The following is a 27,411-nucleotide window of genomic DNA, read 5'->3' on the forward strand; positions in this document are numbered from 1 at the left end:
GGAAGGACATGATACTGCCAGTGCCCACTAGGGGTGCTAAACGTGGTTTTAGCCTTCGCAGACCATTAAAGGAACCTGCCAGTACCCCTTCGTCATATCAAGTGTGGTCAGGAACCTAGCTGGTCCCAGCATCTCGAGGAGGTCGTCCACGTGACACATGGGATAAGCATCGAACTAGGAAACCTGATTAAGCCGATGGAAGTCACTGCAGAATCTCCAACTGAAATCGGGCTTAGCAATCAAGATGATGGGACTGGACCAGGGGCTAAAATTCTCCTCAATCACTCCTAGTTCCAGCATTCGCTTGATTTCCAGTTCCACCTCAGCTTCCTTTGCCTCCGTGAGTCTAAAGGGCCGCTCTCAGACGATCACCCCCAGGTCAGTCAATATGTCATGCGCAACCAGAGAGGTCTAGCTGGGTTGTTCACTCACCACTTCTGGGACGGAGTGGATAGCTATTTCCAGCTCCTGCCTCTGCCTGGAAGATAATTGCTTGCCGAAATTAAGGGGATTTGTTTGACCAAAGAGTGAGTGGGGCTGACTGGAGAAGGGATCGGGGTCCCTCTCCTTCCACGGTTTCAGCAGGTTCACATGATACACCTGCTTGCTTGGTCGACGATTAGGTTGTTTCACCAAATAGTCCACCAATCCCTTCCTCTCCTTAATTTCATAAAGGCCCTGGCAATGGGCGCGTAATTTGGAGTGAGAGGTGCACGGATGTACGAGTTTTTTCGTAGGCTCTGGTAATTCTAGTGTTAAATATAACAGAAAAAGTCAAAGATAGAGTCAGACACTATCAGGTTCTTAGAGTTTGGCCAATTGGCCACCCATCCACCCCTTCCTGTACATCCCAAAGTCAGTGCTGGTTCATTCAATCTGACAAAAAAAATCTTTCCATCTAACGATTCCAAGGCTACCAGTATCATAAATGTCTTTCCATGGGCAGGACAACAGCTTGGAAGTATAGCAGTAGCACCGAGTGCCACACCATGAAACCGAGAAAAGAAATAGAACAGAGGAGAGTTAGTAATGGTTTATAAATATTTTATTACTTATATTTTGTGACTAACAAATAGAGAAGCAATATGTACAGCTAATCAACAGCTCTAGTCATGGTATGCTAGACTAAAGTAGTGGGTCTGAAGGGACATCGCTTAGCAGGCAGATCATTCGAAAGCTTCAGGACATTGCAACTAAAAGCTCTAAAGCGTTATTTTTACTTTAGCTGGTCGGCATCTTGACACCATAATGGTTGCAATGGTTTGTAAGTAGCAATACGTTCAGATAAGTAAGCAGGGCATTGGCCATTTAAGGCTTTATATTTAAGAAGGTGGATTTTGAAATCAACTCTAAGCACTTAGATTTCTGGATTACTGACCTGGCGTTGTGTAATTAGGTTTGCCTTTTAGTCATATTGTTTAATTTATTTTGGTATTCTTTTTATCCTGTTTTTAGATAAAGTTAATAAAATCTTTAAAATATAAAGGAACTTTATTTTAGTTATTGTGGATTTTACAGTTCCCTTCCTCCCTAATCTAAGTTTTCAGTATAAAAGCCAGAATCCTGCTTCTGGAGTTTGGGGACAAGTGACTTTTGTTATTAGGCTTCATCTGAAGCCTTACAGCCTACCTTTATAGATAAGCCTGGGTTCTGACTTTTGTGGAGCCCAGCAGACCATAATAGTGCCTGCTTTTGAAGTTGGTTCTGCCTTTGTTATGAGTCCATGCTTTTAATTTAAAAAAGCAGGGTTTGGCAAGACATAACAGTTCTGACAACAAGATTTTTTTTTTGTGTACAAAATACTGTCACTCAAAAAATTAATTCTACTCAAATGGCAGAGAAATCACTATTATAATTTTCATTTAAATTTGTCTAGATTTACAAAGGTTGGAAACTTGCTTCTTTTTTTGAAAGATCTTGAAATTTTAATTGGCTCTAAATTAAGAGATTGTCTTCCACTGAATATGGCCATATTCTCTCAGCTTCATTGCCTATTCAAAGTCATTTAATTTAATTATTTTCCATCAGCAATGCAACCAGTGTAGTCCGCTTGTGGTACAATAAAAAATATATATATTAATGAAACAAAACACGAGTGAAACAGACAGAGTGAAATCCAAACTCTATCATTTCAAGATTATAAAACATACAGTATTATGCATCTTCAGATCACCAATGCTTCGTATTTTTAATTTTCTCATACACAGTTTTGTTTGAAATCTTTCAGATTTCAGTTTACTGTATAAAATAAGATGCTATCAGGAAAACAGTATTAATTTAAAAAAACAAAGCAACTTGCCTACCTGACAAGTTTATTTTCAAAAAAATGATTGCAAACTTCCAGGATCTCAACTCTTTACATAAGACTGTAATGTGTCAATGCTACTGACCCAATAAAGTCATGATGATAAATATGATTAAGTGAATCTTAAAAATAATTCTGGGATGAATAATTTAGCAATATTTGGGATTCTATATGTGAAAAAGGCTTGTTATACATGATGCTTGAAAGTTTAAATGGCCAAACATAAACTTATTTTTCATACTCAGCACAGAACTGATATATCTGGTCACCCAATATCTATTAATCTATTAGGAACAAATTTAGAAATATTTAAAATCTTTTGCCCTACGTGTATCGTCAGTGTTATGCAATGTACCTTCCTTATTTGTCTCAACCTCTTTTGCCCGGCGCTTTCTTTCTAGACTGCATTGCTATAAAGCCTGCTTCTTATATTGGGTCATTTCGAGGCATCTTGCTCAAGTCCTATCCACTTTTTGACTACCATCAGTGGTAGACAGACCCCCCATTATCCACTGTGAAAACATCATTCATATTCCCGTCTTTGAAGGCAGCTTGATTTACATCTTATTAAAGTTTAGCAGCCCAATGTTGCTCTGTACATTATTCATTTTGCTGTTGTTCAGCTGCTCCATTTTAACACTTTTTTTGTAAAAATGTAAAAAATTGTCACAATCAGGAATTCAACATCACTTTCCTAGAGTATCATGTCATCATCCCTACCACTGAACCACCTATGCCAAACTGACCAATCAGACCAAAGCCAAACCAAATAATCAGATTGTTTGGGAGGACTGGACACACATAGTAGTGATATATTATAGTAGTTTCTTATTTGAACATTTGCTAGGTACATATCAATTCCGATGGTATTTTGAATGAGAAAAACATTCATTAACAGATTTATTCACATCTCTCTCTACAGATTTAGCTATTTCAAGAATCCACTTAGGCTGTAACCAATTCAAGTGCTTTTTAGAGAGAAAATCTGGAATGTGGTTGGGAGTGGAATGGAATGGTTTGCAGGAGTGAGAGAAAGCAGGCATAAATGTGATGGGATTTTGTCAGGAGTTGCTGGGAGCGGGATGAAAATCCTTTGGAAGTGGGACCAAAACTCCTCCTCGAACCGCCACCTTATTGTGGTGGAGGGGTTTGTGAGTCCCAATGATTCTAGGAGCTCTGTTGTCCGGGGCTTTATGCCCCTGGTAGGGCCACCCAAGGCCAACTAGTCCTAGCTGTGGGATGAGACAAAGAGTGGTTCAAAGAAACCTCCTATGAAGAATAAAAAATTTGGACGGCATTTTTCCTCGCCCGGACGCAGGTCACCGGGGCCCCCCTCTGGAGCCAGGCCTGGAGATGGGGCTCGATGGCGAGCGCCTGGTGGCTGGGCCTGCACCCATGGGTCTTGGCCGGGCACAGCCCGAAGAGGTAACGTGGGTCCCCCTTCCCATGGGCTCACCACCTATGGGAGGGGCCAAGGAGGTCGGGTGCAGTGTGAGATTGGTGGTGGCCGAAGGTGGGAACCTTGGTGGTCCGATCCTCGGCTACAAAAGCTAGCTCTTGGGACGTGGAATGTTACCTCTCTGAAGAGGAAGGAGCCTGAGCTAGTGCGCGAGGTCAAGAGGTTCCGGCTAGATATAGTCGGGCTCACCTCGACGCACAGCTTGGACTCTGGAACCAATCTCCTTGAGAGGGGCTGGACTCTCTACCACTCTGGAGTTGCCCCCGGTGAGAGGCGCTGAGCGGGTGTGGGCATACTTATTGCCCCCCAACTTGGTGTTGCATACAATGCGAGAGCGTACAGGTGCGGCTTGTCTCAGAAAGGCATTTATTTCCAAACCACCAATCCCGCCAGACACTCATGCTCTAACCTCAAACACTTTACGGCCAACAAGAACACACTGTCATAAAATGGACATATTGCAAACATAACATTTCCCCCCTCCCACACCAAATACAGTGACTCCCAGAAAAACATAACATAATGCTTTTTGAAATTGTACTGAAGTCTTTTTTTTCTCTTTTGTGTCCTTCTTCCAAAATCCAAATGTCATGCTAAAGTCTGCTTAACTTTGAAAATCAGTAAGGAAATCTTTGAATCTGGCTGGACGAGTTCTGACACGTTCAGGTCTGGAGATGGTTTCAATCAGAGGTTGCAACACCTCAGGATCCTCAGTCTGCATAGGGACCGATGATCCTGCAGCTGAATCGAGCCACTCTGCTGAAAAACAAAATGTGGCAGGTCCTAGTTGGCTTATTACTTTTAAAGGAGAAGACCAAAAAGATTTCAATTTATGTTCTCCATGTGGCCTCCAGACCCTGACCCAATCTGATACAGGTATGTCTGGCATTTTCACCCGGTGTGACCTGTCAAAATATTGCTTCATTTTATTCTGGCTCTTGGACACATTGTTGTGTGTATGCATTGCAGTGGGCAAAGCTGGTTGGGCATGCAGACGATCCAGTGGAAGCTGAAGTTCACAGCCAATCATAAGAGCTGCAGGTGAACTGCCTGTTGTTGAGTGCTGTGTAGCTCTGTAGTGAAGAAGTGTCTGGAGAAGTGCCGAAAGAAATGTGCATCCATCTGCCAAATGTGCTCTAATGCCATTCTTTAAAGTATTATTCAGACACTCTATCCCCCCCCCCCCCGCCCCATTCCCCCCGCCCCATTGGCCTGAGGGTGGTAGAATGCTGTGCAGTGGTGTTGAATTCCTTTGATCATCAAAAAGCTTGTAAATTCAACAGAAGTAAATTGTGGACCATTATCTGTTGAAACAGCCACTGGCAACCCCAGCGAGCAAAAATGGACTACAAAAACTCGATCACAGCTCTGGTTGTAACTGATCCAACTGAGGCTACTTCTGGCCACTTAGAGTGTAGGTCGTATGCCACAATAAGAAAACGCTGATGATGTGGAATGCCATGTACAGTAACTCGCCACAGATGTCTTGCTGTATGTGTTCCCAAGGCTTAACAGGCCACTGAACTGGCTGCAATGGGGGTGTGGGTGGAAGACCTATTTTACCGCTAACAAGGCAATCAGGGCATTCCTTGACCAGAGCTTCAATATCAGCATCAATCCCTGGCCACCACACAAGGTTGCGACATCATTGCTTAACACGGACAATACCCAAATGGCCCTCATGTGCCATAGCCAGGACACGTGCTTGGAGAGACCTTGGAACTACTAAGCCAGAAGTCTGTATGACCATCAGCATCAGGTGATTCCATGAGAACCCTAACTACAAAGAGGACAATTTCATTATTGTTAGGTAGAATGCCCAGAGAGCACTGGGTGGTCTCGTGGCCTGGAACCCCTACAGATTTTATTTTTTTCTCCAGCCTTCTGGAGTTTTTTTTTGTTTTTTCTGTCCACCCTGGCCATCGGACCTTACTCCTTTTCTATGTTAACTAATGTTGTCTTATTTTAATTTCTTATTTTGTCTGTTATTTTTCTTTTCTTCATTATGTAAAGCACTTTGAGCTACTTTTTGTATGAAAATGTGCTATATAAATAAATGTTGTTGATGTTGCTGTTACTGTGCAGAGACCACGAGCAACACAGCTTTTATTCCAGCAAGTGAGTTCATCCTTGACACGATGGAATGGTGTCACCTCAGCTGGTACTTGAATAGGCCACCCCTGCCTGATAAAAGTATGAAGCTGAGTGAGCACAGGGTCTTGCTCTGAGGCCTGCTGCAGCTCCTGGAGTGACACCGTGGCCTCTAGAGGTGTGTGAAGAAGCTGAACAAGTTCAGGCTCAGCAGAATCAGGGCAGGGAGTCATGGCTGGAGGAGCTGAGAACCGAGACAGTAGGTCAGCCACCACATTGTGGCGCCCGGGAGTATACTGGAGTTAAAAATTGTACTGCTGGAGACGCTCTGACTAGCGGTGCAGTCTTAGCGGCCTGTGACCAGAACCAGATATAGAAAGCAGTGCAGTGAGAGCTTGGTGGTCAGTTCGGAGTGTAAATGCATGGCCATATAGATACATGTGCCACCGTTCGCAAGCCCAGATACATGCCAGTGCTTCTCGCTCACTGACTGAGTATTTCTGTTCACCTGGGCTAAGAGCTCTAGAAGCAAATGCAACAGGTTTCTCAGTCCCCTCCTGAATCTGAGACAGTACAGCCCCCAAGAGTAGCTCTAGATGCATCACAAGTGACTAAGGTGGGACTACTGAGGTCAAAGTGTGCCAGCACAGGCGATGAAACAAGCTGATCCTTTAGTAACTGAAACGCCTCTGTGCAGTCTGAAGTCCATGCCCTGGGAACATCTTTCTTCAAAAGTTTACGTAAGGGTACAGTAGTAGAGGAGTATTGCGGCAGAAAACGTAGATAGTATGCAGTCATACCCAAAAATGAAGCAACCTGTGCTACTGATGTGGGCTCTGGAATTCTCTGAATTGCCTCCGTGTTATTCTGGAGTGGGGTTAAACCATCTGCAGACAGTCGGAAACCCACAAATTCAATTAAAGGTGCAGAAAACACACATTTATCACCGTTAAGAGTGAGATTATGCCTGGCCAGTGCTGAAAACACTCTTTTGAGACGCTCATCGTGAGTAGAGGTTGTGGGACCATGAACAACTATATCATCAAGATAAATGACAACCCCTGGAATCCCTGCCAAGATGGTTGACATTATCTTCTGAAAGCAGCTCGGGGCTGAACTGAGTCCAAATGGCAATCTAGTATATCGGAAAACCCCAATGTGAGTGACAAATGCAGTCAGGTCTCGACTGCTGGGGTGGAGTGGCACCCGCAGATATCCTTGATGGAGATCTAACTTTGTAAAGAAACGAGATCCATAAAATTGTGTAGTTAGCTCCTCTGATGTTGGCAGCGGGTATTTGTCAGGAATGACTGCCTTGTTTACTGCTCTTAGATTGACACAGATTCATAGTTCCCCTGACTTTTTTTTTGCAACAACCAAATTGGAAATCCATGGGGCAGCATTAATAAGTTCTATAATTCCAGCCTCTAGAAGGCATTGCAGCTCAGCAGATACCCCGTCACGGAAAGCCAGTGGGATGGTGGCTGGATTACAGGAGGCACAGTGGGATCTAGCAAAGGCTGGTGATGAAAGGCAGAGAGACAGCCAAGTCCATCAAAAAGTGATGGCCACTTCTGTTGCCAAGGGGAGCAGACATTAAGAATTGCAGATCCACTAGTGTCAACAAGGGTAAAACCAAGGCTGTTAAAAAGATCCAGGCCTAAGAGGTTGGCACCACGGCAGGAGACATGGAATGTGAATTGAGGAATAAACTTAGAACCATAGCGTACTGACAGCTCAACTGAACCCACAATGTCAATCTTAGAGCTGGCATAGCCACAGAGAGTGGTGACTGGAGCAGATAGCTGGAGATCTGGGAAAAACTGTTTCTTAGTCTTTAGATTGCCCCAGTATCTAGCAAAAGCGGAAGGCATACGTTGTCTAGTTCTACTGTGCAGGTTTTAAAAGATGTATGCCTAGATGTCACATTATGAATTGTCACAGGCTTTGACGATGCCGGAGTGGAACTGCAAACTTTCGCGAAGTGATTGGCTTTATTGCAGCACTGGCATATCTGACCCCTGGCAGGGCAGTTCTGCGCTCTCGTAGAGTGTTATTTAGAGCCACAATTTCCGCAAAAACGTTGGGGTCTTGGAGGAAACTGTCGCATAAGCTGCACGCTGGGATTCTTGTTGCCGTTGTCTGAATCTTCTGTGCATTGCAGCACTTGAGCCGCGTCTCCTGTCACTGCTGAGGAAGCAGGAGATATGTCAAGTTTGGCGGCGAACTCTGCGTCAGACTCGATCTGAAACGCAATGTGAATTGCCCGTGATAGACTTAAATCCTCTGATTCTAGCAAGAGCTTTTCACGGACTTTTGGATTGTTAGTGTGCTCAGCCAATTGATCCCTAATAAATTCATCTTGCATGTCTCCGAACTTGCATAAACTGGCTAAACCCCTTAAGTTGGCCACGTATTGGTGAACCGATTCGCCTGCCTGCCATTGGCGTTTACGAAATAGGATTCGGCGGAGGATAACACTTTGCGAGCAGGAGAAGTGCGTCTCCAGGAGAGTCACAGCAGTATGTGGCTGCGTTCCCCAAAGTCTTAAACACTCGCTGTCCCTCCGTTCCCAGACAATGTAGGAGCAAAGCTCTTTTGCATGCATCACTTACATTTTGCAAATCAAGAGCCAGGAGGTAAGTTTAAAAAGACTCCAGCCAGTGGGACCAAGGCACTGGAGGCTCTCCAGGCAGGGAAAGAAAGGGAGAACATGGTGGAAGTGAAAATTCAGCCATCCTTATCGCCAAAATGTTGCATACAATGCGAGAGCGTACAGGTGCAGTTTGTTTCAGAAAGGCATTTATTTCCGAACCACCACTCCTGCCAGACACTCACCCTCTAACCTCAAATACTTTGCTGCCAACAAGAACACACTGTCATAAAATGTACATATTGCAAACATAACACTTGGAGCCTGTTCATTGGGGTTTACCCCGGTGGATGAAAGGGTAGCCTCCCTCCGCCTTCAGGTGGGAGTACGGGTCCTAACTGTTGTTTGTGTGTATGCGCTGAACAGCAGTCTGGAGTACCCAGCCTTTTTGGAGTTCCTGGAGGGGGTGCTAGAGGGCATACCTTCTGGGGACTCCCTCGTTCTGCTGGGAGAGTTCAATGCTCACGTGGGCAATGACAGTGAGACCTGGAAGGGCGTGATTGGGAGGAATGGCCCCCCCGATCTGAACCCGAGCGGTGTTTTGTTATTGGACTTCTGTGCTCATCACGGATTGTCCATAATGAATACCATGTTCAAGCATAGGGGTATTCATATGTGCACTTGGCACCAGGACACCCTAGGCCTCAGTTCAATGATCGACTTTGTGGTCGTGTTGTTGGACTTGCGGCCACATGTCTTGGACACTCGGGTGAAGAAAGGGACGGAGCTGTCAACTGATCACCACCTGGTGGTGAGTAGGCTTCGATGGTGGTGGAGAATTTCGGTTGGGCCTGGTAGGCCCAAATGTATTGTGAGGGTCTGCTGAGAACGTCTGGCAGAGTCCCCTGTCAGAAGTAGCTTCAACTCCTACCTCCAGCAGAACTTCGACCATGTTCCAAGGGAGGTAGGGGACATTGAGTCTGAATGGGCCATGTTCCATGCCTCTATTGCTGAGGCGGCTGACCGGAGCTGTGGCCGTAAGGTGGTCGGTGCCCGTCGTGGCGGCAATCCTCAAACCCGTTGGTGGACACCGGCAGTGAGGGATGCCGTTAAGCTGAAGAAGGAGTCCTGCTAATAGGTACCGGCAGGCCAAGCGGAATGCTGCTTCGGTGGTTGCTGAGGCAAAAACTCGGGTGTGGGAGGAGTTTGGGGAGGCCATGGAGAACGACTTTCGGACGGCTTAAACGAGATTCTGGTCCACCGTCCGGCGTCTCAGGGAGGGGAAGCAGTGCAGTGTCAACACTGTATATGGGGGTGATGGATCGCTGCTGACCTCGACTTGGAACGTTGTAGGTCGGTGGGGGGAGTACTTCGAAGACCTCCTCAATCCCACTAACATGCCTTCCAAATCAGAGACTGGGGACTCAGAGGTAGGCTCCCCCATCTCTGGGACTGAGGTCACCGAGGTGGTCAAAAAACTCCTTGGTGGCAGGGCCCCGGGGGTGGATGAGATACGCCTGGAGTTCCTCAAGGCTCTGGATGTTGTAGGACTGTCTTGGTTGACACGCCTCTGCAACATCGCATGGACATCAGGGACAGTGCCTCTGGATTGGCAGACCGGGGTGGTGGTCCCCCTTTTTAAGAAAGGGGACCGGAGGGTGTGTTCCAACTAGAGAGGGATCACACTCCTCAGCCTCCCTGGAAAAGCCTATTCAGAAGTCCTAGAGAGGAGGGTCCATCAGATAGCCGAACCTTGGATTCAGGAGGAACAGTGTGGTTTTCGTCCTGGTCGTGGAACAGTGGACCAGCTCTACACCCTTAGCAGAGTCCTGGAGGAAAAGGCATTCGACCGTGTCCCTCAGGGAATCCTGTGGGGGGTACTCTGAGAGTATAGGGTACCGGACTCCCTGATAAGGGCTGTTCGGTCCCTGTACAACCGGTGTCAGAGTTTGGTCCGCATTGCTGGCAATAAGTCAAACCTGTTTCCAGTGAGAGTTGGACTCCGTCAAGGCTGCCATTTGTCACCAATTCTGTTCAGAACTTTTATGTACAGAATTTCTAGGCACAGCCAGAGCGTTGAGGGGGTCCGGTTTGGTGTGCTCAGGATTGGGTCACTGCTTTTTGCAGATGATGTTGTCCTGTTTGCTTCATCAGGCCGTGATCTTCAGCTCTCTCTGGATCGGTTCACAGCTGAGTGTGAAGCGGCTGGGATGGGAATGGTCCTCAGCTGGAAAAGGGTGGAGTGCCCTCTTAGGATTGGGAGCGAGATCCTGCCCCAAGTGGAGGAGTTCAAATATCTCGGGGTCTTGTTCACGAGTGAGGGAAGAATAGAGCGTGAGATTGACAGGTGGATCGGTGCAGTGTCCGCAGTGATGAGGGCTCTGCATCGGTCTGTCGTGGTGAAAAAGGAGCTGAGCCGTGAGGCAAAGCTGTCAATTTATCAGTCGATCTACGCTCCTACCCTCACCTATGGTCATGAGTTATGGGTAGTGACCAAAAGAACGAGATCGCGAATACAAGCAGCTGAAATGAGTTTCCTCCGCAGGGTGTCTGGACTTTCCCTTAAAGACAGGGTGAGAAGCTCAGTCATCCGGGAGGGGCTCAGAGTAGAGCCGCTGCTCCTCCACATCGTGAGGTGACTAGGGCATCTGATTAGGATGACTCCTGGACGCCTCCCTGGTGAGGTGTTCCGGGCAAGTCTAACCAGGAGAAGGCCCCGGGGAAGACCCAGGACACGCTGGAGGGACTATGTCTCCCGGCTGGCCAGGGAACGATTTGGGATTCTCCTGGAAGAACTAGAAGAAGTGGCTGGGGAGAGGGAAGTCTGGGCATCTCTGCTCAAGCTGCTGCCCCCACGACCCGATCTCGGATAAGCGGAAGAGGATGGATGGATGGATGGATGGAGTGGGACTGAAATCAGTATTGTGCAGACCTCTGTCTCTTAGCTCTTTATTGTAGTTGTGCCAAAGGTGATTGAAAAATGCTAAATAAAGCTTCAGTAAACAATGGAACTCTAGTGGGCAAATGACAACACCACTAGTATATATCTCATGAGTTTCAACCAGTTTTGTTTGATCCTAGGTAAGTAGGTAGGGCCTCCTACTGACCACATAGGGTCAGGTCATTGAAATATCAAATCATATCATTTTTCCTAGCTAGACAACACATTACGGACAGTAAGTATAAAAATTAAACACAAAATGCATTGTCCAGTAAAGGATAACATGATATACAACATGTCAGCAAAAACAATATTTTTTCAATATATAAAATCAAAAAACATTGTATATGTTACTTAATGTAGGCATAATACATGCTTGAGAAAGCACAGATTAAGCAGTTAACCCAAAATGACAAATAATACTTAAGAATGTTATCTTTATTATAATGCTCAGGAAGTAAAAAACATTATCAAATCCTGCAATGAAATGTCAAATAACTTTCAGCTCTGAGGAATATAATTTAAGGTAGAAAATAGTAGATTGGTACAACCCATATATAATTCAGATGACTGCAACCTTCTGTTCTGAAAAAATGTTAGTTTTGGTGGAAACAAAAATCACTCTTGAGCAGTAACATGCAAACTAAATTTACTGTCAAGACATATAATGAAATGGGTGTGATGAAGTATAAGCTCTCCATAATTGCATTATATCTTGCCAGCAGGAAACCTTTTTTCAGATGTTCTCTACCATGCCTGAATTACAAATAATTAAACTAAACATATTTAAGTTTTTAAATGAAACTACAAATGGACAAATGCAATTAATTCTAAAATGTGGACAGCTACATTAAAAGCATCTTTCTATCACACTGTTCTTTTCCTGTCAGAAACACAATTCATCTGTCAGAAGTATTGCATATCAGCATAATCAGGCTTTTGAGCCATTTTAAATTAAAAAAAATATCCAAAATATTTTACATTTTGTTCATTGTGTTGAAAAAACAGTATGACCTAATGCAACTCTGGGAGAGTGTGATCCAATTAAAATGATGGAATGAATTGCTTTCTGTGGCATTTATTTTGCAGCATGTCATTTGCTGCATTATAACCTATTAAACCCCTTTTTATTTACTTGCAGCATGCCATTTTCTGCATTATAATCAATTAAATTATTTTCTTATTTACTTTCAGTACTTTCTTTGATCTTGACTGTGCCCTTTTTAACACTGTCAGAATCAAAGTGAACTTTTAAGTATACACTGATGCAGGACCAGACTTGTGGGAACCTGCTGATTCCATAGATCAGAAGTCACCAGTCCATTGCAGGGCCCATTTTGGAATCACTAGTTAACCAAAGCTTTAGTAATGTAAGAGGGAAAACAGAGCACCTGGAGAAGGATTAACGCAGACATGGAAGGAACATGTAAGTTACACACAAGCAACTGTCTGGGCACAGGATTCAAACTTTGAATCTGTTAAGGCAGCAGTGCGAACCACTCATTTTTATATTAGTCAGATATTTAATCTTTGAGCAAAAAACTAACATTTGACTTTACTACTCCATTAAATATGTATCATCCAGATACTTTATTTGGTAAAGAACACACTCTGTCCCACTTAGAATTTTGTAAATCCCCCATGTGGCAGTAATTCTAATTTTTATATAATCTGAAGCAAAGCCCATCTGTTTTGTTTTATATAATGAATCATCTTCTCACATTTTAACTGTTATTTTTTTTAGCATGTTTATTTATTTAAATACATTGTATTTACACTAATGGTCAAAAGTTTTAGAACACCTAATTTTTCAATAGCTTCAGAAACTTGTGATTTGATTGGGTTGTGACTTTGGGTCTTCCAGATCTCTTCCTATCAGAGTTTCTTCCAGTTTCCAATTGCCTTTGGATTGTGCAGGACACCATATTCACTGACACTTTCATTTTTTGGCAGTTTCTCTACATGAAAGGCCTACACTTCTAAGGGTAATAATGCTCTGTCTTATTTCATTTGTTAATTGCCATTTTCTTGCCATTATCATTGGAATATTGTCCAAGCAGTACTTTAGATTGTCTAGTAACACAGTCTGTTAAGGCATTTATTAACATATTACATGTTCTACAATAGGGAACAGGACATTTGACCATTGCTATAGTCTTTTTAAAGATGGCTATAAGGCAAAGACATTACCTCCATTTGGCAATTTGACCTTCCTGCCATTTTTCTTATGCCCAGATACAAACAAAGAATAAGGCGTGTACAGGGCATTCTGTAATAATAATAATAATAATAATAATAGTAATAAGTTGCATTTATAGAGCACCTTTCACAAACCCAAGGTTGCTTTACATACAGATTAAAGAAAATTCTCTAGGATATGCTGAGTGCTGCTTATTGGGAAATGTTCAGACGCAGCTCTGATAATGACATCAATGTATTTATGAAAGCTGTTAACAAATTATCTTGGATTTCTCACAAATTGAATCACACCAAAAGTCATTATCAAGACTTACATAAAACTAGAAACCTTGAGTGGACAATACCATTTGCAAAGCAATTCAGGGCTCATGTCTTGGATTATGAATGATTACAAAGCTGTTATCAACAGTCTAAGGAGGGCAGTGGAAGCTGCTAAGCAGCAATATGGGGAAAAAGCAAATTGAATTGAAAAGCGATTTGAACAGTCCAATCCTAGGTGCATGTGGCAAGGTCTGCAGACAATAATGGACTATAAATCAACTACTCCCAGCAGTGTGAGTGCCACCATCTCTCTGGCAGATGAGCTTAATAATTTCTTTGTGCAGTTTGATGTGAATGCTGCCAATGGAAGCCAGCAGTCTAACACATCTGTGGTAGGAGAACTACACAGTGAGGAAACAGTGCTCACTTTGTTAGGACATGACATGAGGAGAACTTTTAAGAAAGTGAACACCAACAAGGCTGAAGGTCTAGATGGGATTCTGGGATGCATTTTCAAGATCTGTGCTGATCAGCTTGCACCAGCGTTTACTATTTAATCTGTCCTTAACCCAGTCTATCATACCAACATTCTTAAAAAGGTCCACTATTAACCCTGTAACTAAGAAATCACATCCAAGCTGCCTGAATGACTATCGTCTTGTCACACTAATACCTATAACAATGAAGTGTTTTGAGGGGCTAATTAAAAATCACATTTGCTCTTTTCTGCCTAAAGAACTGGATCCATTACAGTTCACATATTGCTCCAGTAAATCCACAGAGGATGCCATAACCTTGATCCTTCATACAGTACTGGCCTACTTGAACAACTAGAGAGGGAATTATGTTTAATGCCATTTATAGACTAGAACCCTGCATTTAATATAATAAACCCCCCTAAGCTCATCACCAAGCTCATTGACCTGTGGCTAAGCACTTTATTGTCCAGCTGAAATTTTAATGTCCTGACAGGAAGATCCCAGGTGGTTCGACTGGGTGGCCACACCTCATCATCTCTCACTCTAAACACAGGTACTCCTCAGAGGTGAGTCCACTGCTATACTCCCTCTACATGCATGACTGCATAGCTGTACATGACACTAACATCATTATGATGTTTGTTGATGACATAGCTGTGGTAGGCCTGATATATCTAACAAAATTAGCAGGCTTACCTGAATGAAGTGGACAGTCTGTCACAATGGTGTCAGGCCAACAGTCTTCTACTGAATGTCAGCAAGACAAAGGAGCTGATTGTGGACATTGGGAGGAAACAGCAGAAGTACTGTCACCTCCTCAGTGTAAAAAGCACTCAGGTAGAGAGGGTGGACAGTTTCAGATACCCTGGTGTTCACATCATGGAGGATCTGAGCTGGTCCAAGCACATTGATACCTTCTTGAAGATGACATGGCAATGTCTGTACCACCTCAGGGGTTTTAGGCTGCCCCCCAGATACTAAAGAACTTCTATACATCAACCATTGAACGTTTTCTGACAATAAGTATCACCGCATGGTTTGGGAACAGCATACAGCAGGACCTCAAGACTCTACAAAGAGTGGTGCGGTCAGCTGAACACAGCACAGGGTGTACACTCACTAACCTCCAGGACATCTATGAGAAGTGATGTCAGACCAGAGCAAGGAAAATTATCTATGACATCAGCCATCCCAACAGCTTCTTTTCTGTGCTGTATTAAGGTAAACACTACTGCTGCCTGCCTAAAATCTCGTTCAGAAACACTGAGGATAGGCTTTATCCCACAGTCCATCTGCATGATAAATAAGGAATGTGTCTATAAATAAATGAGCACTATTGCCAACTCTCTCATATCAGGATATTTAAGTTAAGACATCTATTTAGTTATTATAATTATTATTATTATTACATATTTATAATCCTATTATTTTTGAATTTATAAAGTTATGTATTGTTGTCCCTTTATATTCATCTCAAGTCACAGTCAAAGGAGTTGAGCAACATATTGTACTGTATGTAGAATGTCTTTGTGACAAATAAAATTTGATTTGATTTGGCTATCACAGACTGGTATAAACAAAATAAATAAATAAAAAGTGAGCCCAATCAGAAAAACAGTCAATCTCATATATTAAAGAAAAGGTTAGGATTTGTAATCATAAATTGATTTTTTCTAGTTTTAGATAAAACATCATTTTCCCATTGAGCTATGTATGGTGCATGGGGTTTCTTGCAAATGAGCTGGATTTATTATCACTATAATAATGTAATTTAGGTTTATTATTGGATAGTCAAATCCTTTCCAACAAACTCCAAACAAATCCATAAGAGGATTTGGGATGGTTAAAAATACTACACTGTCTGAAAGGCAAGAAAGTATATTTGCCCAAAATGATTTTAATTTTAGATATTCTCAAAACATATGCCTTAGCAAGGCCAGATGTTACCTCTTAATTAGGGTCTGTTATATCCCTGAGATATTTTAGATCATTTTAATTTGAGAGGTGTGTAAGATACAAAATGTTCAGTTGAATTACAGCATGTTTTGTACAAATTGTTGAAGAATTGATATTATGAATTGTCAAATTTCACTCCCTGCCAAAATATTGATAAAGAAGTCTCTTTCCCAGCATTGACTAAGGTGATCTAGTGGTGAGCAATGTGACAGTGTTTGATAAAGTCTTAAAATACTACCAATATTTTCCTCATTACTAGTATAATATTTGTGTGAATTCAGGTGATTAGGACCTTTACAGAAGCTTGTAACTTCTAAACAGAAATATGTGTGTAGAGTTGATAAAAACATGTCATCAATATGAAGCTCTCCAAAGGCTGAAATACCTAAAAGACCTAAATATTCTGTAGTAGAGGGAGGGCTCAGATGCAACAGTATCTTGTAAACTTTAGTGTCTTTTCCATAAAGGGTTTCTGCAATAGTTTCATATTTTGAATGAGTGAAGCATAATCCGCTAACTTGTAAATTGATGATAAATATTAATGACCAGAATACAGTGCAGAGCATACAAGGAGTTCTTCTGAGATTTCTTTCCAGATTTAACCAGGCAGGTGTGTTTTCAGAACTATCTTCTTCTTTCCATTGTCTCAAATTATGAATATTCACTACCCAGTAGTAAAGCAAAAAGACTGGCAGTGCCTTTGCACCTTCTGTTTTCAATTAAGTCTTTTTGATACATGGTCTTTTTATTTCCTATATAAAAAGCTTCAACAGAGTCAAGTGTTTTAAAGAAATGATCTGTTAATGTTTATAAGACTGCTCTGAAACAGAAATGCAAAATTTTGGAGGATATTCTTTTCAATTACAGTATATTAATTCTGGCAGCTAGAGAGCCATCTTGTTTAGTGCTTTCTAACAAACTGTCAAAAGCTGAGTTTGACAGAACTGCCAAAAATTGAGTTCAGGTAACTTGCCGTTTCAACATATATTTTTAATTTGTTCAAATGACTATTTTCTTGTTTTACTAATCCTTTGTTATAATCCTTTTAGAATGTTTTAACATGATTGGCAGACATTTCTAGTGCTGAGATGGTCTGCCCTCGCAGAGATAGCATCATTAGAGGATGAATTATTAAAAGTTTTGCTGTTGCACTCTAAGTTTCTTGCTTTCACTCTTCTTGTATAATTTAAGGTGTTTACTGATTAATCATCTATACTCATTTTTTGGAATATATGCATTCCTGGTCATTTCTATCTTGAGCATATTGAACTCAGCCCTGAATAGGTTATAAAGAGATCCTGAAAAGTGTCATCAATTGTTGCATCCTTTACGTCATCTCTTGAGATGGACTTTCTATTATGTATTTTTACTTTGCCATAGCTATATTTGGAGTAGTAGCTCTGAGGCCAAGGATCTGCACCGGTATATGGAAGGTTGCCAGTTCAAATCCTGTTACTTCCAGAAGGAATCCTACTCCATTGGGCCCTTGAGCAAGGCCCTTAACCTGAAAATTGCTCTAGGGGTGCTGCACAATGGCTGACCCTACACTCAATTCAGGAATTGATAAAGTACTGTATATCAAATTAAAAATATCCTAATTTGTTTTTCTGAAATTTTTAATTTCAGGACTGAGGACTATATATACTATACATACAGAGTCCTGATTAGAAGAGGTGCACTAGAGCAAACTATATACCCAGGAAAACATTAACACAGCCATATAATGATTAGGAAGTGACAATATATACAAAAGGGAGTATAAAGATATACACTGCATAAAACAAAGTATACTGGCCTCCATTTCCCCCTCCTCCTCTCTAGGTGAGCCCCTGAATTCCCCTGTCTTCTAAAACCAAGCTCATCTGACTGTAATGTGGAGCCTCTAAAATGTTTTATGCTAAGAGTACTTGAAACACCACTTCAATCTGGCAGTAATCAATTCTGGTTCAATTCTGTTTCCATGAAGACTGTGGCAAACACTACACTACCTGGTAGCCTCTGTGGGATCTTCAAGTATAAAAGCAGCAAATTACTGCTGCTGCTACTGCCTACCAGTGAAAAGGGGTGGTAGAGTTCTTTTTGAAGAGGTGTGGGGATCAAAAACCTGTAGGCTGGCATCCCAGCCAGGAAGTACACTATTGCTTGACTTTGACCAAAGTTTCAAATCACACATTAATCAGATTATCAGGGTAGCATTTTTTCATTTGAAATATACTGTATAGCAAAAGTTGGATTCCTTATAACTTTGCAAGATGCTGAGAAATTAGTTCACGCTTGTTGTTTTTAGTCGACTAGATTACTGTAACACACTCCTCTCAGGACTACTCAAAAAAGACATCAATCTATTGCAACTAGTGCAGAATGCTGCTGCCATAATCTTAACTAGGAAAAGAAAATCCGAGCACATCTCTTCAGTTTTGATGTCATACATTGGTTAGCCGTACCATTTAGAATGAACTTTAAAATACTGCTTATGGTTTACAAAGCCATAAATCATCTCGCTCCACCCTATATTTTGGAATGCCTGACACCTTACACTCCAAATCGTAACCGTAAATCTTCAAATGAGTGTCTGCTTATAATTCCAAGAGCTAAGTTTAAAAGAAGTGATGAGGCAGCCTTCTGCTGTTATGCACCTAAAATCTGGAATAGTTTACCAATAGAAATTAGCCAGACTAATACAATGGAGCACTTTGAAAAACTGCTAAGAACCCATTATTTTAACATGGCTTTGTCATAGTTACATTTCGGTGTAACCCTGATTTACTGTATACAGTATGCATTGAATTATCTTTTTTATCATGACTGTATAGTCTGTACTAATCCCTACTTTCTCTGCTCTTCTTCTTCTGGTTCTTCTGTGGTGGTGATCTGCACCACCGCCACCTGTTAAAGGCACCATGCAGTCCCTACATTGATGAATTGAAGGGCAGAGGTCCACATGACCATCATTATCTAATTCGTCCAAGTGAAGACTGAAAACCATGAGGACTGATTGAGATCATTTATGTTAGGTAGAATGCCCAGTAGGAGCTGGGGGTCTCATGGTCTCAGAACCCCTGCAGATTTTGTTTTTAATCTCCCACCCTCTGGAGTTTTTTTTTTATTTGTTTGTTTTTTCTGACCTTACTTTATTCTTTGTTATTTAGTATTTCCTAATCTTACTTTAATTTTTTTTTTTTTATTGAAATGTTTCTCTCTTCGGGCGGCACGGTGGCGCAGTGGTAGCTCTGCTGCCTCGCAGTTAGGAGACCCGGGTTCACTTCCCGGGTCCTCCCTGCGTGGAGTTTGCATGTTCTCCCCGTGTCTGCATGGGTTTCCTCCCACAGTCCAAAGACATGCAGGTTAGGTGGATTGGCGATTCTAAATTGGCCCTAGTGTGTGCTTGGTGTGTTTGTGTGTGTCCTGTGGTGGGTTGGCACCCCACCCAGGATTGTTTCCTGCCTTGTGCCCTGTGTTTGCTGGGATTGGCTCCAGCAGACACCCGTGACCCTGTGTTCGGATTCAGCGGGTTAGAAAATGGATGGATGTTTCTCTCTTCATCTTGTAAAGCACTTTGAGCTACATCATTTGTGTGAAAATGTGCTATGTAAATAAATGTATGTTTTCTTCATTCTGCCTGCTTCTATTTAGCAAGTGCTCTTGTGTTGTCTAATGTTAAATATGTTTACAGTATTCAAACAATGATACATGTCTCCAGTCTTCACTCTTTGTATAAAATGTAAACCAAATATTTTTAAAATACACAAGATCAAATTTTTAATTTTTAATATTTCTGCATTAAACATCTGTAATAAAATCTAGATTGAAAACAAAAATCAGCAACAAGAAAGACAATATTCAACTTGCTATAAGTCACTAAGACAAAAAGTAAAACAACTTTTAGACTATAGTTTGCTGCTTTAGTAACTAAGCTTATGAATTTAGCAAAATCAACTTACTTGTATTATTTCAACAAAGATTTGTGAGTGCAACAAAGGAGAACCACAGTATTCTTTAAATTATTTAATCATGAATGTTTTGTAGAAAAACAAGTTCTAATCTTAAACAATGTGATCAAAATGGCCTTTGGCTTATTGAACAGTAAAGTGTTTGAATCAATTAACTTTTCATAGTGCTGTAGAAGTCAGTATTGTTACAATGCTGAAATGTGCAAGATCAGTCATAAAGAAAGCCTACGCCAACTCTGTGCATTGATCTTCGCTAGACTAGGAATGGTTTTCAGATGAACTACTTGGTATAGTCATATTCAGAAAGGTTATGGCTTAGGTCAAACTATTATAAAATAAACTCCACATAACTTCAGATAAAACCTTGCTAACTCATAGCAACAACAACTTGAAAACTGTATTATAAAAGTACAGTCCTATGAACTTAATAATGCCTACATTAAAAGCATAGCTACAAAAATTTTGAAGATCACTTTTCAGAGCACGTATTTCATAACCAGGAATGATGTGCCTGCTACTATAAGAGATGCCCCTTCGGTCTCAGCTTTTAAATGAAGACTCACTACTTCAGTTTAGCATATCCTGACTAGAGCTGCTGATTAACTGTACAGACTGCATCTCTGTTGTTAGTCATTAGCAATAAATTATAATTAATAATGATAGTTATAATTTTGTTACTAACCCTCACCTATTCTGTTTCTCTTCTCGGTACTCAAATGTGGCACTTGGTGCCATGGCCCACCTGCCAAGTTGTTTTGCCTGCCTAAGGTAAAGTCATCCCTGATGGAGGATCACAGGAATCGTGGGGTAGAGGGGTCCTTTCATCGAATTGGCTGGCCCAGCGCGGTTTCAGCTGTGGAATGGCCAGTAGGGGGAGGCAGCATGATGGCTGAGGTCTTCAGGACTCTAAACAAATCCAAATCATATTATGTGATATCATCTACTGTTAAATTCTGGTCTGTACTTGTAATATTTTTATTTTTTATACTGCATTGAAGATTTGTTCTGTTCTGTGTATTGTATTGTATTGACCCCCTTCTTTTTGACACCCATTGCACACCCAACCTACCTGGAAAGGGGTCTCTTTTTGAACTGCCTTTCCCAAGGTTTTTTCCATTTTTTCCCTACAAGGATTTTTTTGGAAGTTTTTCCTTGTCTTCTTACAGAGTCAAGGCTTGGGGGCTGTCAAGTGGCAGGGCCTGTTAAAGCCCATTGCGGCACTTCTTGTGTGATTTTGGGTTATACAAAAATAAACTGTATTGTATTGTATAATACAATACAATAAACAATATACAGTTAGTTTCAGTGTATATGATAAAGCCACGTCAAGGATGTGGATCTAAAAAGAAAGGGTAACCACACAGGAACAGTAGCACTGCTTTGACGCTGTTTGCAAAACCAAGCAGAGAACTTGCGTATGCCAGGGTTGGAGCTACCGTGAAAGTGTGGGTGGCTTTAAGCCAAGTTTAGGTTTTATACATCACGATTTGAGTGTGGAAACGTTTGTACGCAACATTTTTGTGCGTACGCACCGTTTATACATGAGGCCCCAGTTGATTTGCTTTGGGCTTGATAACACCATCAATAACAATACAACCTGCAAAAAATCAGGTCAACAGTAAAAGCAGATTTAAAACCACATAAAAAAGGATGAATGCTAATACAAAAAACATATTATTGAAAAAAGTCTCTATCCTCATAGAAAGAAAGTTTCTGTGTAAATAAGAAGTCAATCAGTGAGACATTGACATTAACACAACAACTATAAAGCAGCACAAGACACTGCAAATTGTCAGTTCTGTTATTCAACAATAATGACCTATACAATCTCTATAAAGCTGGCAGTTATACCTCTGCCCTTCAAGTCTGCTCTGCCAGGGTATGTCTTGTGTCTTAACAGTTATTCCCAGTGACTTTCTAGCACACATTCAGTATATTAAAAAGTTTCTTTCCTATTACATCATCTAAGGAAATCACTACATGGCACTGACAGTTTGCATATTAGTGCCTTCCAGTTCATAAACAGATACTGATATGCATCAGGAAATCCTTCATCGGGTTTGTTTATTTTGCTGTTAATGTGGCAATCTGAAATTAGAGATTTTGCATTTGATGGGAGTTTGACAGAGATTTTACGCAGCAGCTGAATTAAAGAACATCATTTCCATACCTCCCCCAGTAACATTTATCCAAATCAATCAAATCAAGTGGCAAACTTCAGTTATTCTGGACTTAATTACAAATGATTTTTCCGAGTTGTATTTTGTAACTTTAAGATCTATAAGTGGGTACTGTCATTTCCAAAAGGAATAATAAAACTTATTATTAAGTTATAAAGCTCTGAGTAGGCTGCAGTCAAAATAAGGGAGGCCAGAAGTAGACAAATTCCTGCTGTCCACTTAAAAAAATAACCCTGTTAATATGTAGCTCTTTCACTTGTAAAAATACATAGCCCAATGGCCTCCAGGGCAAGGCTGTTGCATTATACAGAAGGGTGTGTAAAGCAAGTAGCTCTGTTTAAGCTGCTCATATCAACTAATCCTTGTCCTCCTTCAGCTATGGGAAAATTCAGCAGAAATACTGTCTCAGCCAGCGTATTCCATTCCAGGACAAGTTAATAGTTTTCTCTAGACAGCAAATTAATTTTCAAGTGGAGGTTGTGTGCATGTCTGTTTACAATACAGGTCTGAGTCTACTACATCATTAATGTTTAAAGCCCTGGTATTAGTCATTGCCAGACCTTTAAATGTCTTCTTAATGATTCACTATTTCCTAATACTGAGAAAACTCATTGATATTTTCAGACAACTTTTGTTACCCAATAATCCTGAAGGTATTTTCGATGGTGGCTAGCTCTATTCCCACAACAATACAGCCAAGCCCATTCTAGTTCTCCTTTGGTAACTTGTAACAATCTTGAAAACACAAACCATTCCATCAATGTACAGTATGTTTGGTTTCCTGCTAGGACCATGTCATCTGGGTTCAATACTGTCTGAAAAGCCAAAGGACACTGAGAAACAGGTAGACCTTCCACCACTATCCTTAGTTCAATGTGTAGGGAATACAAAAAACAACCCTGCCTATCCTCCATGCTTACTAAAAACAGAACACTAAGACCACCATTAATTCTCAAGATACCACTATCTTAATGCAATGCCACTATAGATCATATTTATCTTAGAAACAAATCCAGGTTAAAAACTAAAGGCCTTAAGACATTCAATAAGTGATTAAAAGCTGTCTCCTGGTCTAGAAAAAAGAAGAAACTTAGAGATATAATTACAAAAATATCATTATATATGACATATTTGATACATAATATCTCTGACCAGTATGGATAGTAGAAATCATTACTTTTGTCAGTCTAATTGCTAGTGATTTCAACATGATTTTCTAGTCTGTGCAGAGCAGTGCCACTGGTTTCCAGTTCTTGATCTTACACAAGAACTGGACTACTGCTCTCTGACAGCTCATGACCTGCACCTCCCTCATCCAAACTTTACTGCAAACCAGACTGCAAATCCAATTTCAAAACATTCCAGAACATTTGTGAAAACTCAACTGAAAGTCTATTGGTTCCTGGAGACTTCCCTCTATTTAAACTCTGCTTTTAAATTTCTAAACTTCTTTAATCCAGCCTGACATTTATCAGTGGAAAAATCTATAAAAAACACAAAGCTCGTGTAAAGTTGATTGAAAACTCCTTAGAGTAGAGTTGATAATAGACATCTAATTCTTTGTTTTTGACAGTCCAGGGATCTTAAGCTATAGATCTTTTGACTTTCTTCCTGTTTTCTTTACCACCCAAAAAAAATACCGCATCTTATTCATTAAAACATGAACAAACAAGAGCTTTTTTATAGGTTTTTTTTAGGTTTAGGTTTTTATAATCTACCAAATCAGACAATGTCACTTACATCTTTTTGAACACTTCCAGATCATCTGTAGGAGTAGAACAAACCATAGTCTTCTTGAGTAAATAATTTCTTGCTCTAAAATTTGTAGAGATGCATTTATGCTCTGGGTAACATACAAAGTGTACTGCTGACAGACTGGCAAATATGTACTTTCCTATGACCCACCATACCCCTAAAGAGGAAGAAAACCCCACTTGCTCTCTCCATTGTGTTTATCTATGCAATTTGCAAAATCACCAGGGCCAGATACGTTGCAAATTAACCTTTTTAGTGGCTCCTCTATTTCAAAATGCTAAATCCTGCTATCTCCTCCACTTAAATGAATGACTGCTAATGCTACCACTTATTCTATTTTTATTGGTAAATTCCTATTCAAAACTGCATGCTAAACTTTTGGCAATTCACCTTCAACTTGTAATTTCTAAATTTATCCATCCAGACCAGAATGGTTTTATTTCTTCTTTTGAGGAGGGAGATAATATGGAATGGCTTCTTTAGGCAATCAGTGCAGCAGGGCACAGCCCTTGCTTTCTTTAGATGTTAAAAAACATTTAATGAGACAATTACAGTCTTTCTGTACTATTCTGAACTATTTTTTAACTTCAAGAAACACATTCTTAAGGTGCTCCTGTACCCTAAAATGGCAGCCGTCTCTAAAATCTATCTGCCATTTTTGTGATGTCTGTGTGATTTTTTTTTTGTTCTTACTCTTTAATCTCCTTTGTTCCTGTCGTGCCCTGTCCATATAGGATGGGGTAGGAAATTCTTTATGATATGGGTATTTTACTGGTATAAAGGCACTGGTATTGGTTATTATTATTTTATGACCTTTAGCAAAAGTGAAAAAGCCCAAGAATAATGAAAAAAAAATCACGAGACACAGTGAACTGTTAGCTAACAAATGTCACTCTGTTGAATGAGTAGCTGACAGTTGTATTTATAGACCTCAGATATGGAGAAATATTTAATCCACATTTATAAAAGGATAAGTGTCTGTGTCTGGTTGGGATGTCTCTGTCATTCTAAAAGATGGCGTGTTATTAACACTGCTTTAATGAATTCCATATGGAATGTGTAACTTGTTGCCTATTTCTTTATGTATTTATTTAATTATTTCCTTGTTTACTTATTTAAAAGACTTTTCACATGAAATACACTTTGAAATGAAAACTGTCACTTTCTTCCATCAGTATACAAGGGTTTAGAGACTGGGAAAAAGAAAAAAAAAATGTTGCCCAGAAACACTGCGCAAACCATCTACTTTAAATTAAGAATTTGTGAATTCATCATCCTCTCAGGAGTCTGCGTCTGCATCATTCTAAATGTGTCACTTGATGGCTGAAGAACATCCACACTACTGATGATTCACCAATCAAAAAACAGTACTAGTTAGAGCCCACCCTCTCAGCTTTGACAGGTGAAAATGACAGTTTTCATTTCAAGGCATATGTCATATTCTGTGCTATGCCAATGAAATAAATAAATGAATAATTATTTAGATAAAAACAAATTAAGCAACAAATACATATATTTCAGATACTGTAGTTATTTTCAATGCTCACTTAGTCATGCTAAAATTGTTTATGTATTTATTTAAAATTGTTTATTTCTTCAAAAATTTCAGAATTTATTGATTTAATTACCATATATACTTGCATTTAAGTTCTCCTGCAGATAAGTTGGGACTTAATTTTACCATATAATTTCCAGTATTTTATAATATCGGTTGTATAAGTCAAATGCGGAAGACTCACGGTATTGGTCCAAGAGATTATGATATGCTAATGCCCACCTGAGAGAGTAACCAAGGAGCACACTGCCTTTTTTATCTATGTATTGCGCCTACGTGACAACACGGTAATACCCAAACTATTCCAAAGCAACGTTTGCACTGTTTTGTGTTTTTTGTATCTCACACCATCATAGACCTTTATCGTAAGAGCATCCCATATGTACAATGGAAGATTTGATCAGAAGAAAATACGAAGCTGGTTTTAAATTAAAAGTCGTTGAAGTGGCGAAAGAAATTATTAACTGTGCTGCTGCAACACAATTCAATGTGTCTGAGAAACTGGTGCAAGATTAGAGGAAGCAAATATTGTCGCATTTTTGAACAGGCATGTAGTCGGGGTCTGATTTTATGATCAGTTTTTCAGGTTTCAAGACCTGACTTATACGCGATTCTATATGGTAATTAATTTAATGGTATCCTAAATATTCCTTCATACTCAGGGTCTGCAGCTTAAAGCACTCATTAAACATTGACAGATGGTGAAGAATATATTGAAATAAAATAAGATACTAAACAAGCTAAATTAACCAAAATTAAGCTAAAGCAGAATATTACAAGAAAAGAAAAGAAAACAAAAAAAAATGCAACGGAAACAAAAGAGTTAGATACCCAGCCTATCAGAGAGAGAGAGAAAGTAGCTGCAGTAGATGAAGGGGACATCATTTTTGGACACTTGACAGTCAAGAGTAATTCCTAAATAAGATCAAATAAATAATAAATAAGGTCAAATGGACCTATCAGGCTTTTTTATATTCAGTGTTTACTATTATTATTATTATTATTAACACATTTTTTGATTAACAACTACACTACCTTTAATACTTTAATCTCTTTGTGCTATTTTATTTGGGTTGTGTGGCTGCACATAAAATTAATATCACAACATTAATAAACTAAATATGTACAATATGTACTAAAAACATAAAAAAGACTATTTAAATACTGTAGTAATTTGAAACAATACTATAAAATGTGTGCTTTCATAAGACAAACCTTCAGAAACTGAATAGTAACCCTATAGTGTTTAAATTCCTGACTGGCATACTGTAAACATGATCTGTTCCACTCATAAATTGAAAGCTGCAAAAGAAAAAGCAGGCTTATGGTAAAGGGAGACCTGCTTCACACAAGCTGTTGTTAATAAATGTCCTTTAAATGGACAGACTTTATTTGTGGTTCATGTCTAACATGGAGGAGAGGTGTTGTTTAAGAAGAGGTGAAGCCTGTTTTGTCTACCAGTTTTTTTTCAGACACTTGTGAACCTAGCATGGACAACACTATGTGAATCCGCATGGAGAGAATTTTTCAAAAAGTACTAATTTTCTTCTTTTTTTTTTTTTACGCTTCTGTCTGAAATGTAAAATATTTGTCTCTGTGTTTCTGGCTCTAATTGTATTCTGTCTAGTCACTGTGTTACATCTGAGTTTCATACTTTTAGCATTACATTGTCAATCAATTAAATCTT

The sequence above is a fragment of the Erpetoichthys calabaricus genome, chromosome 4 (assembly GCF_900747795.2).
Source record: "Erpetoichthys calabaricus chromosome 4, fErpCal1.3, whole genome shotgun sequence".
Lineage (NCBI taxonomy): Eukaryota > Metazoa > Chordata > Cladistia > Polypteriformes > Polypteridae > Erpetoichthys > Erpetoichthys calabaricus.